Source organism: Columba livia, chromosome Z, assembly GCF_036013475.1.
Source record: "Columba livia isolate bColLiv1 breed racing homer chromosome Z, bColLiv1.pat.W.v2, whole genome shotgun sequence".
In the NCBI taxonomy this organism is placed as follows: Eukaryota; Metazoa; Chordata; class Aves; order Columbiformes; family Columbidae; genus Columba; species Columba livia.
Genome location: NC_088642.1, coordinates 11565548 through 11576783, shown reverse-complemented (window position 1 = coordinate 11576783; position 11236 = coordinate 11565548). Strand labels below are relative to the sequence as shown.

The following is an 11236-nucleotide window of genomic DNA, read 5'->3' as shown; positions in this document are numbered from 1 at the left end:
CCCATGGGAGACCAGTTGGCCTAGAGCCTCAAACAGATTGCCAGCATTCCAGCGGAGGGCAGCGGCACAGGTGAGGCTGAGGCTGGGCAGGTGTTGGCTGGACACAGCTGGGTGAAGTCGCTTCACCAGCTCTGCCCTCTGAGGAGAAGCCCACACAGTGGGGACAGATCTCCCCAGCTGAGAGAGGTGTTCCTGCATCATACAACGCTGGCTGGAGCATCCCCACACGATGTGAGCATGGGCTCCCCAGGCTGCACTGCCAGGCAGGGCTTATCCAAGGAGAGCGCTGACCCAGAGCTCCTTCACTGCCCGGCAGCTGCAGAAGGAGAAGAGGAACAGCCTGAGTGCTGCTGCTCCCCAGGCTGCAGGCAGAGGCAGGCACTGGCACAGCCCTGCCCCGTGCGGATGGCCACAGAGGCAGGACAAAGCCCTGTAGGGCAGAACTTGTCCCTGGTGTGGGACGTTGCACTGAGGGGCTGACAGGTTTAGTGGCTGAGGCGATGAGGCGCTGAGGGGATGAGGCGCTGAGGGGATGAGGCGCTGAGGGGATGAGGGGCGGGGCCAAGGGCGGCGGCGCGAGGGAGAGTGGGCGAGCTCCGGTTGGTCGCTGCGAACGCTCGGCGCTGCCGCGCGGTGGCGTCCTGTCTCCATGGTGACGGGCGCGGCCGCTCCTGCCTGAGCGTCGGTGCTGCTGGTCGGTCGGTCGGTCGGTCTGTCCGTCCTCGGCTGCGGCGGAGCGTCCGTGTGAGACAGCGGGTGTGCGGGGACTGGCGGAGCTGGCGTCAGCTGTGCCAGCTCACTGCAGACGTGCTGCGCAGGATCTGCTCTTGGCCCTGGTGCAGACGGGTATGAGCAAGGCCCGGCCCCGCCGCCCTCTCGCAGGCCTCTTGGGGACATGAAGCCGAGGGGTCGCACCACGGAGTGACGGGATAACGGCTGCCCCATGACTTCTCCCAAGTGACAGGACGAGGAGGAACGGCCTCCAGTTGCCCCAGGGGACGTTTAGGTTGGATATTAGGAAATCTTTCTCCCCAGAAAGTTTTGTCAAGCATTGGAACAGGCTGCCCAGGACAGTGGTGGAGTCACCATCCCTGCAGGGGTTTAACAGACATGGAGATGAGGTTCTTTGGGACATGGGTTAGTGGTGAACTTGGCACTGTGGGGTTAATGGTTGGACTCTGTTATCTTAAAGGTCTTTTCCAATCAAAATGATTCTATGATTCTGTGTCACTGGAAGCTTGCTGAACTGAACAAACTGCAACAAGAGCTACGTTAAACATTTGTTAAAATGCATGTGGAAGCACCTGAATGAGGTGCTGTGCATGTGGGAGACACTCTGGGGACATTAGTGTGGTATGCTGCAGGGGATCCTTGGCCGTACTGAGCTGAAGGTGTGCTGGTCGGGAAGATTTGCAATAATGTTGAAAGACATTGCTGAAAATGACTTACAGACGTGTGTGCTGGCTTAATACAACAATGTGCTCTGGGAAAAAAAAACAAAACAAAAAAAAGATGATGTGCAATGGAATTTTTGTCCCTTCATAACAGTGAGAGGAATTCCAACAACTTCTCTGGTTTACAAATAAGTAAGTTTTGATTTTTTAAACAAGTCTTTTTAGGGGGTGGAAACTGAGAAGTCTCAAGATCCACCTTATGCAGAAGAGTCCAGAGGAAATAACCAGAGTCTAATTCTTGGATGTGGCATACTGAAATACAGAAGTCGATCCCAAGGTAAACTTGGGTTGATAAAAGATAGCAACACTAGAATTTTGATGTATATTTATTTTAGCTTTCTAAAAGTGAGATAGGTTTAGTTTCCTTTTAAAGTCTTATTAGTTTAATTTGGAAGGAAAATCCAAGCTGTAAGACTTGAACTAATGTGTGGACAGAAAGATGAAGGAACATTCGGGAAGCTTCTCTGTTGGTTTTTTTTGTCGTTGTTCTTTCTTTTCAAGACCTGGACAGGCTGGAAAGTTGTGCGGGCAAAAATTTAATGAAATATAGCAAGGGCAAGTGTAGAGTCTTGCATCTGGGTAGGAACAACCCCAGGCTCCAGTATAAGTTGGGGGATGACCTAGTAGAGAGCAGTGTATGGAAAAAGGAACCTGGGGTTCCTGGTGGACAGCAGGATGACCATGAGCCAGCACTGTGCCCTTGTGGCCAGGAAGGCCAATGGCATCCTGGGGTGTATTAGAAGGGGGGTGGTTAGTAGGTCAGAGAGGTCCTCCTTCCCCTGTGCTCTGCCACGGTGAGACCACATCTGGAATTTTGTGTCCAGTTCTGGGCCCCTCAGTTCCAGAAGGACAGGGAACTGCTGGAGAGAGTCCATCGCAGAGCCATGAATATGATGAAGGGAGTGGAGCATCTCCCGTGTGAGGAAAGGCTGAGGGAGCTGGGTCTCTTTAGTTTGGAGAAGAGGAGACTGAGGGGTGACCTTATTAATATTTACAAATATATAAAGGGTGAGTGTCACGAGAATGGAGCCAGGCTCTTCTCGGTGACAAGAAATGATAGGACAAGGGGTAGTTGGTGAAAACTGGAACACAAGAGGTTCCACTTAAATTTGAGAAGAAACTTCTTCTCAGTAAGGGTAACAGACACTGGAACAGGCTGCCCATGGAGTTTGTGGAGTCTCCTACTCATGAGACATTCAAAAACAAACTGGACACCTTCCTGTGTAACCTCATCCGGGTGTTCCTGCTCCGGCAGGGGGATTGGTCTAGGTGATCTTTTGAGGTCCCTTCCAATCCATGACATTCAGTAATTCTGTGATTTGCCTCCCCCTCTTCCCCAACACATGCGATTTTGCTGGTATGAGATCTCAGTGCCTGTGCCAAGCAATCAGAGCAACTTCCCTTCTTTGCTGATGTTTGTTAGGACTACCGTATTGTGAAGAAATCCACCCATTCCTTCAGTGCTGCCTGAGTGGAATCTCCATGGAGACTGACCCAGCCGTCCATCATTACCAACATCATCCCAGTGAAAGGGCAAGGCAAGGTGAGGATTTCGGCATGTGTCTGCTTTCTCACATGCAGCAAGAGATGGTGTTTAAGAGTTGTCTCCCACACCCAGGACTTCCAGCAGCTCTCAAGTTAGCCAATAATAACAATAATGATAAACAGAACTCATTTTCAGAGGTAAATGCCAAAGTTACACCTGCAAAATATGGAGGAAGCAATTTTCGTGTCACACACTTGGTGCAGGGTGGCTTTCATTCTGATTTAATGCACCTGGTCATTACTAAGATATCAAATATTAATAATAGATCTATAAATATGTATAATTATGCAAAATTGGTGCGGCTACAGAAAAGTACCTGTTTGCATGCGTATTTATTGACAAGCATGTTTGATCTCTGTGGAACATGGATATGTTAAAAAATTCACTGCAAATTAAGCATTAAACCCAAAGAAAAATTCCTGGTTGATTGCTTATCCCAGAGCACTCAGTTCTCTGGGTCATAGAGGCCTCTTTTTCTCCCTTCAATAATGTGTTTGCATTTGCGTGAGAGCAGCTGGCTGAATTCTAAAGGAAAGCAGACAAGCATTAACCTAGGTGTGTATCGTTTTCCCTAATCCAATCCACACTAGTACTGGAGCTGTCACTTAAATATGCTAAAAGTATGCATGTCTTCTGAAATATTCTTTAAATAAATCTCTATGCAGACCTGAGACTTGAAAATCATTTCCACAGAGCATGCGTGTTGATGGCTGGGAGCCAAGTGTGTGCCCTTGGTTCTTCATCCGTAGATAGATCTACAAGGGATGTTTGTCTGCTTGGAGTAGCGGTGCTTCTACAGCTTCTTGCGCTGCATCACAAGGAGCGTGAGGGAGCGTGGAGGGAGATGATTCAGCCCCTCTGCTCCACTCTGGTGAGACCCCATCTGGAGTCCTGTGTCCAGCTCTGGAGCCCTCAGTACAGGACACACATGGACCTGTTGGAGAGGGGCCAGAGGAGCCACAGAAATGATCAGAGGGCTGGAACAGCTCTGCTGTGAGGACAGGCTGAGAGAGTTGGGGTTGTTCAGCATGGAGAAGAGAAGGCTCCAGGGAGACCTTATTGTGGCCTTTCAGTACTTAACAGGGGACTTATAAGAAAGATGAGATTAGACTTTTTAGCAGGGCCTGTAGTGACAGGAAAAAGGGTAATAGCTTTAAACTAAAAGATCGTAGATTCAGGCCAGACATAAGAAAGAAATTTTTTACAATGAGGGTTATAAAATACTGGCCCAGGTTGCCCAGAGAGGTGGTAGATGCCCCACCTCTGGAAACATTCAAGTTCAGGGTGGATGGGGCTCTGAGCAACCTGATGTAGTTGAAGGTGTCCCTGCTCATTGCAGGGTGGTTGAGCTAGATGACCTTTGGCTTCTGGTCACCAAAGCACAACCGTTTTCCACTTCCTTTGTTTACCTGGTCGGTGACTTTCCTCTTTATTCTGTAAAATACATGTACAGTGGTGACAAGAGGAGAAATATGGTGTGGAACAGATTGAGAAAGTGGTTTGGCTGGGAAGTGGCTCAGCAGGAGGGGGAGAGTTTTGTTCTGCTGTGCTCATCCATCCCCTGATCAGCTTCGCAAGACAGTCCTGCAGCCAGCCAGGGCAGCGCAGGGGCAGGAGCTAACAGGTGGAGCCCTGGGGAATGTATTGATCTAGACTTATTTAAATACAATGTGGTGCATGTCTCTGGAATAATTAAAAAGGTACATGTGCATGGCAGCCGCCCGACACCAGCCCCCTTCCAGTTACATTCCTGCCGTTACAGCACTGACCTTATGTCACCTTCTTAAGCTTTTCTTTTTTCCTGAGGAACAACAGAGAAAAATACAGTTACTCTTGGATATAGATTTCAAGGGTAGGATCTAGTGTCAATTTGAGAGCAATGTGTTACAGTTTTTAAAATGGTAATAGGATAACATAAAGCTATTGGCACACTGTTCAAAAGAAATGAATCTTGAAATAGCATTTTTGGCATTTAGCTTAAGGTGACTGCTGCTATTTTGTGCTGAAGGTGATTGCTGCTCTGTGCTGGACCTGGCTGGCATAATGTGTCTCTGTCATAATGTTTCATCTGATCTGAGAGAGAGCTTGTGAGATGTTAATTAAATCTCACTTTAGAACAGCAAGTCAGATAATAAATGGGATTAAATGCACCCTCCAGCTCAGAAGGCAGATGAGGGGCTTGTTTGAATATATGGACCACAACTTTAATTTGTGGCATCTCACTAAGCCGTGTTTAACAGGAGCTGTACAAAAAAGCCCATGTCCTAATGTGAAGGCCAAGCAAGGAGAGACCTCATCACCCCTCAGCTGGACTATGAAGTGCTTCTGGAGCCAGCAAGCCGGTTAAAAGGATTTAGATGTAATAAATACAGCGTGTGCTTCAAATTCAGCCTTCGCTGAAGCTCTTAGTTGATCAGGGTGTTCCAAACCAAACCTTGATGCTCCTTCCCTGTCACATGGGCTCCATAAAAGAGTTGGTCCCTCATGCCACACATTCGAATCCTGAGCAGCAGCAAGCTCCTCTGGTCTGTGTGGCTGTAGCCTTTGGGAGCCATGTGCAGAGCATGGCAGAGAAAGCCGCGGGCTCCCACCTCCTGCCAGCTCACAGGCACCTTTGCTTTGCGGGACACAGAGATGAATTTAGCAGGAGGGACAGGAGCCTGAGGGCAGAAGGCTGAGCTCTTGGTCTCTCTATGTAGCCGTTGCAGTGGAAAAGTCTCTGGTTTTCCTGGGAAAGCCAAAGCAGCCATACCAACTGCGTCCTGAGTTACTAACCCTTCCCTCTCTCAGTGCAGAGCCTGTGTAAAGGGAATTACAGAAGTCAATAGTTTCATCCCTTGTTTGTATATTGAACCACATCTGCAAAGCAGTGTGGTTTGGAAACCTTTTTCATTCATAATACTGGCTAAAAATGTATAGATGTGCAGCATTTTCAGCCATGCAGATTTGACAGTTTGGCTCCCAATATGCTGGAAAGTGCTCTGTTTTAATAATTAGCTTCAAACTTCCGTTATTGACACGGCAACAGGAGTGGGGTTCCTGGTGCTCGTGTGCAGACAGGGGCTGCAAGCACCGACAGTGCCTGGTCACCAGGCTCACTTCTCCCAGTACTTCTCGCACAACAGCGTGACCCAGCGCCCCTTCTCTGATGTTGTAACCAGCTCAAGCGACGAAGAGCAGCTTCATCAGAAGAACAGAAACATTCTGTTGGATCACGGCTCTCTTCCTCCTGGCAACCTGAGCAAGCGGCGGAGATGTGTCTGGCCATTTGGCTAATGGGGTGGTTTGTTTTACAGCAGAGCTTACAGTGCTGCCTGGGAAGAAATGCCTGGTTGCGTGCTGCAACCAGTGCTGATCAGACAATACTCTGGAAAATGGAAGGGCTTTACAACAATGCTCATAAATGCCCATTTCCATGCTACCTTGTCCAAATTACGGCTCTGATTGGGTGAAAATGATTTATTTGATTGGTTTGGTTGAAACGGGGTTGAAAGCACTGCAGTTGTTTGGTTTGTTTTTTTGGCATGTCAGATGATCATCTGCTTGATTACATGTAAATGGAAGTGTTCATAACAACCTCAAATAGACAGTTTCAAAATGTCACATATAGCAGTGTAAGAACAATCAGATGGTAAATTTGACATAGATATTTGGCATGTGTGTCCTTCTCCCCACAGTAATTCACTGAAGGAATCTTACACTTCCTTACTGACATGCAGCTGATCGCAAATCCAAAGGATATTACATTGGTTCTCCCTTCCTTGTGCTTCTCAAGTAATGTCTTTGTCTACAGCTTATTTTTCTCTGGAAATCCATTATTTAACGCTGAAAAGTATTTTATATTAAAAACAAAAACAAATAAGCAAACAAAAAAACCACAAAAACCAAAAGCCCATGAAAGCGAGCAAAAAAAAAATTCTACAAAATAAGGTGCAGTTCTTTTTAAGAAGGATATGAGAAGGGTTCTCAGGTTTATTAGTTGTTAATTTGAAACTGATTGTTGTATGCTTGTGTCTTTGTTCAGGAAAGCATTGCTCAGTCCCTGTGAATTGATTCGGGCAGTCCTGAGCATAGATTTACACAAGACGTGAAAGAAATTCTGTTGCTTTAAGTAAAACGCACATGTGAATGTGCCTCTCTTTCTTCTTTGGGTTGTAGTCACAATTTAGGAATAAGCTGAAAATAGAGCCAGATGTGCCATGAACTGATTTCAGGAATTACCCATAAATCGTGGCGCTATCTTCCATCCCACTTGCTTTTAATGAAAATTAGGGGAAGGACATGAGAAACCTGCTTTTTGCTTTGTGAGGAGAGGTTAAGCTTCCTCTGCAAACAGAGCCACGTGTCCTCTGCTGCAGTGGGATGCATGGTATTAAAATCGCCCATAAATGCAATTAAATAGATCTTCCTTTTTTTCTTGTTCCCTAGCTACTAGAGGAGCAGGAATGGCAAAAGCCTGCCTTCCCTCCTTCCTTCCCTCCTTCCTTCCTTCCCTCCTTCCTTCCTTCCCTCTTCCCTCCTTCCCTCCTTCCTTCCTGCCTTCCCTCCTTCCTTCCTTCCCTCCTTCCTTCCCTCCTTCCTTCCTTCCTTCCGGGCTGTTCACTGCTGCTAGTGCCCCCGCAGTCTGTACTGTAACGGAGTCAGATGAGGAACAAATTGAGATTTGTTGCATGAATGATGAGCCACAAAAGCCTGCAGAGGAACAGCATCTCACATCTGCAACAAGCTCATCCTGTCTGTCCCTGCTGCACCCTTATGGCAGCAAAGTTCCACAAACCGAGGGCTGTGCAATGTGTGCGTCACTGGAGACACGCAGGAACAATCTTGGCTTGGAACATCACAGTGGTCCCATCCCATGTCCCTCACAGTGCTTGGATGTGTCCTCTGCAGCCTTTTGTCCTCCTTGCTCAGTTTTCCTGACAGAAAAAGACATCCTGGAGAATTCAGTCAGTATTGCTGAAGTTTACTGTTCCTGTAACAGCGGTGCCTTAAGTACATAAGAACACATGGATGCGGGGAACAGTGATAGACGTATGTAGGAAATGCTGTGAATCCATTGAAGAGGAAGGGACGTGTGGGCTCCCACCAGGAGACTCACAAGTTCCTGCTGTTCTCCAAGCCTCTGAGCTGGCAGGGCTTTTCCGGCAACACCAGCACCTCCTGGAGCCCGTGCTGCCCTGGCTCAGCCTGCAGCTGGACGCCATCTATGAGGAGCAGTGGTGGCTGGCGGTGGCAACACGGAGGATGATCCTGTACGCCCTGTGCTGCCACGGGCTGGACGAGGAGGCCCTGGTCCAGCGCATGGAGCCCCAGCTCCAGGAAAATGCAGCACCGCTGGTGCGTGGCCTCATCCAGGTCATCGTGGAGCGCTGCAGCGAGGACGCCTGGAGGCTGCTGTGCTCCTACGGGGCCGAGGAGGAGGACTACGGCCGCGCAACCAGCCCCAGCCCCAGCAGCTCCCACGTGGGGACTCCCGACCCCAGGCTGGCCCCCACCAGCCCTGCGGGCTCCGACGTGGAGGATGAAGCCAGCACGTCGGAGGCCGCCCTGCGCAGGGCTCCCAGCTGCCTTCCATCTGCGCCCGGGCCTGCGCAGCAGGAGCAGCCCCAGCAGGAGCCGGGGCAGGTGGCGCCTACAGGACCCTCTGCCCAGGGCTGCAGCCGCAGCCCCTCCGCTGCCGGCCAGGGCACGGACCCCTTGCCCAGGGGGCCCCGGCGCCCCCCAAAGAGGAGGAACCCCGGCCCCCAGGACTCTCCCCAGCCCCGCAAGAGGCCGCCGCGCCGGAGGCACTAGCGGGGTTCCAGCTTCCATTACTGGAAGCAAAAGCAAATAAACTTCTGTCTCTTTGACACAGTCTCTGGGTGCTGCTTTCTCCCCCTTCTCCTGGGGCCTTTCCCTGTCCCCGCACCAACCGTGGCTGGCACCTGCCTGCTGGGGGGCACAGCCATGGGTCCCCACAGCCCCAGGGCCTTGTCAGTGGTGCCACCTCCCCAGGAAATCTTGATGCAGCCGCACACCCGCAGCGAGGGCAGAGCAGGCAGGAGCAGAAGCTGGTTTTGTCGCAGGTCCCATGGGGACACAACTGGACATCAGAGGTGTTGGTGCCGGTGCCGAGGTCTTCGTGTATGTGTGAGCAGAGCTCGGTTTCAGGCATCCTTGGAAGCAGTGGAGAATCTGGGTATGGAAAAGAGTGACCTGTCAAGGAACGGGCTGAATACCCCACTGAATTCCCGTTACTCATGCTTCTCGTGTTCTACAGCTGTTGACACCACCAGTTCCTCAGCGTTCAGATCCCTTGGCGCTGCCAGTGTATGGGAGCAGCGAGGGTCACAGCCATTTGCCCTGCTGCACCTCGTAGGCTCATGATAGGGAAATAAAGGAGGACAGAAATGGAAAACAGCGTATGGAGTACACCCCCCATGTGTCACGGAAGCTGTAGAGCTCTGGGAGCCATTGCTTCGTATCATAGCTGTGCTTTCCTGGGGGTTGCGCACCACCTCTTAAACATTTCTCCAAAAGGCATCTCCATAAAACAGCAGCCTATCAATACATTAAATGAAGGACTGAAAGCATGAATGCCTGAGGAAATTGTGTTAGGAAATGCTGAAGAAGATTAAGGCAGCACATGCGCGGGGACAACCAGACAACGGGGGAAGCCTCGGCGCTCTGCAAGCACTGTTCGGCATGAGTGAAAACACACCGGTGTCTGCTCAACAATGCAAAACACAGCACCAAGCGGGCTGCGGGGTCTGTCCCTGTCCCCTCTGCCCCCCATAGCTCCATCTGTGATGTCACAGCTGTGAGGTCACACTGCGCGGGGCCAGGCCCCTGTGAAGTGCAGGCTGGCTGCCCTGCCCCACGGCACTTTGGGCCACAAGCTCGTGCCTGTCAGGAGCTCGCCCTGTCCTGCTGGCTGTGTGCCCGTGGCAGGCGCTCAGCTCCCGGCAATCGGTTTGAGGCTCTCGCCCGTGGTCTCCCCTGAGCAGGCAATAGCCTTGCAACAGAAGGAGGACCCCCAGGCTTGCAGGAGACCTTAATTTCTCCCCAGGATGGGGAGAAGAAGGGCTCCTGCCAGACTGCAAAGCACTGGCCTGGCAAGCAGGCCAGCTGCTCAAAGTGTGGACAGCATATGTGCAGCTGGGGCCACTCAGGTCCTGCAGAACAGGTACGAGGAGTTTGTTCCTCCTGGGGACATCAGCTGGTGGGTGGGACACCCAGAGCGTAATGTGTGGCTTGGGGGACAGTATGGAGAAGCCGGCAAGGGCTGCGGGCAGAGCCTGAGAATCCCGCGGTGAGTGGGCAAGAGGCTCAGCTGAAAGCGCCTCTACCCCCAGTGCCAAACTGCACGGTCCTGCTGTGCAGGGTCCCACCAGGAGACTCACAAGTTCCTGCTGTTCTCCAGGCCTTTGAGCGGCCTCCCCAGTGGCAGGATGGTGCTGGGGGGCTGGGGGGCAGTTGTACTGAGAAGCAGTTGTGCTGCCCCACTGCTGCTGCTTTTTCTGCTTCTTCTGCCCTGTCTCACCACGGCAGGGACGTCTCCTGGGAGGCCTCCCAAAGCCTGTCTTCTGGCCGGGTTCTTGGCTCATGTGGCACAGAGCTGATGCAGAGATTGGCCCCATCTTCTCCCTTCCATAGGTGCATCCCCTCCCAGGAGGACCAGGGCACCAACTGCAGAGGGCCACCACGCTGCAGATGCAGTGCTGGAGAAAATGAAGGTAACTCACGGCTGCCTTTCAGCCCGTGTTTACACCAAGCGTGCCTGGTTCAGCCAGCACACATAGCCCTGCAGGACTGGCAGCGTCCCTTCCCAAGGGAGGCCTGGGGCCTGCGTGACCACGGGTAGCCAGCTGACGCATCCATGCCTTTGTGGGATACTGTCGAAACCACGGGGTACCCCGGGATGGTAGAAGCTGAGAGGCCAAAGCATCATCCACCTTTCCTCCCTCCCTCCCCAGCCACGCCGCCGGTGCCCGGCCTGCCAGGGGATCCTGCCGGCCCTTTGTCCTCCACCCCCAGGGTGCAACCAGCACCTGGCCCTGCTCCTGCCCCAGGGAGGGACAACCAGCGCCCACCTCCCCGCAGGGCTCTGGCACGTGCCCGGACAGGCATCCTCAAGAAGGGTCCTCAGCCTTTGCTCCGGTTTCTTTGCCCAGGGTTGGTCTTCAGCATTGCTTACCGGCTGGCAGCCGCCGTGCTCTCCCTCCAGAGATGCATCTGCACAGGCATCTCCATTCTG

General features: G+C 51.7%; 1 long non-coding RNA gene across 1 annotated transcript in view; it reads left to right on the top strand.

Moving 5' to 3' along the window:
- Positions 1-478: 478 nt before the first annotated feature.
- Positions 479-11236, top strand: part of LOC102084670 (uncharacterized) — a 36169-nt gene continuing 25411 nt past the window's right edge. Inside the window, exon 1 of the long non-coding RNA XR_010469202.1 lies at positions 479-1731. This is a non-coding gene — a long non-coding RNA (uncharacterized LOC102084670). The remainder of the gene's footprint in view (positions 1732-11236) is intronic.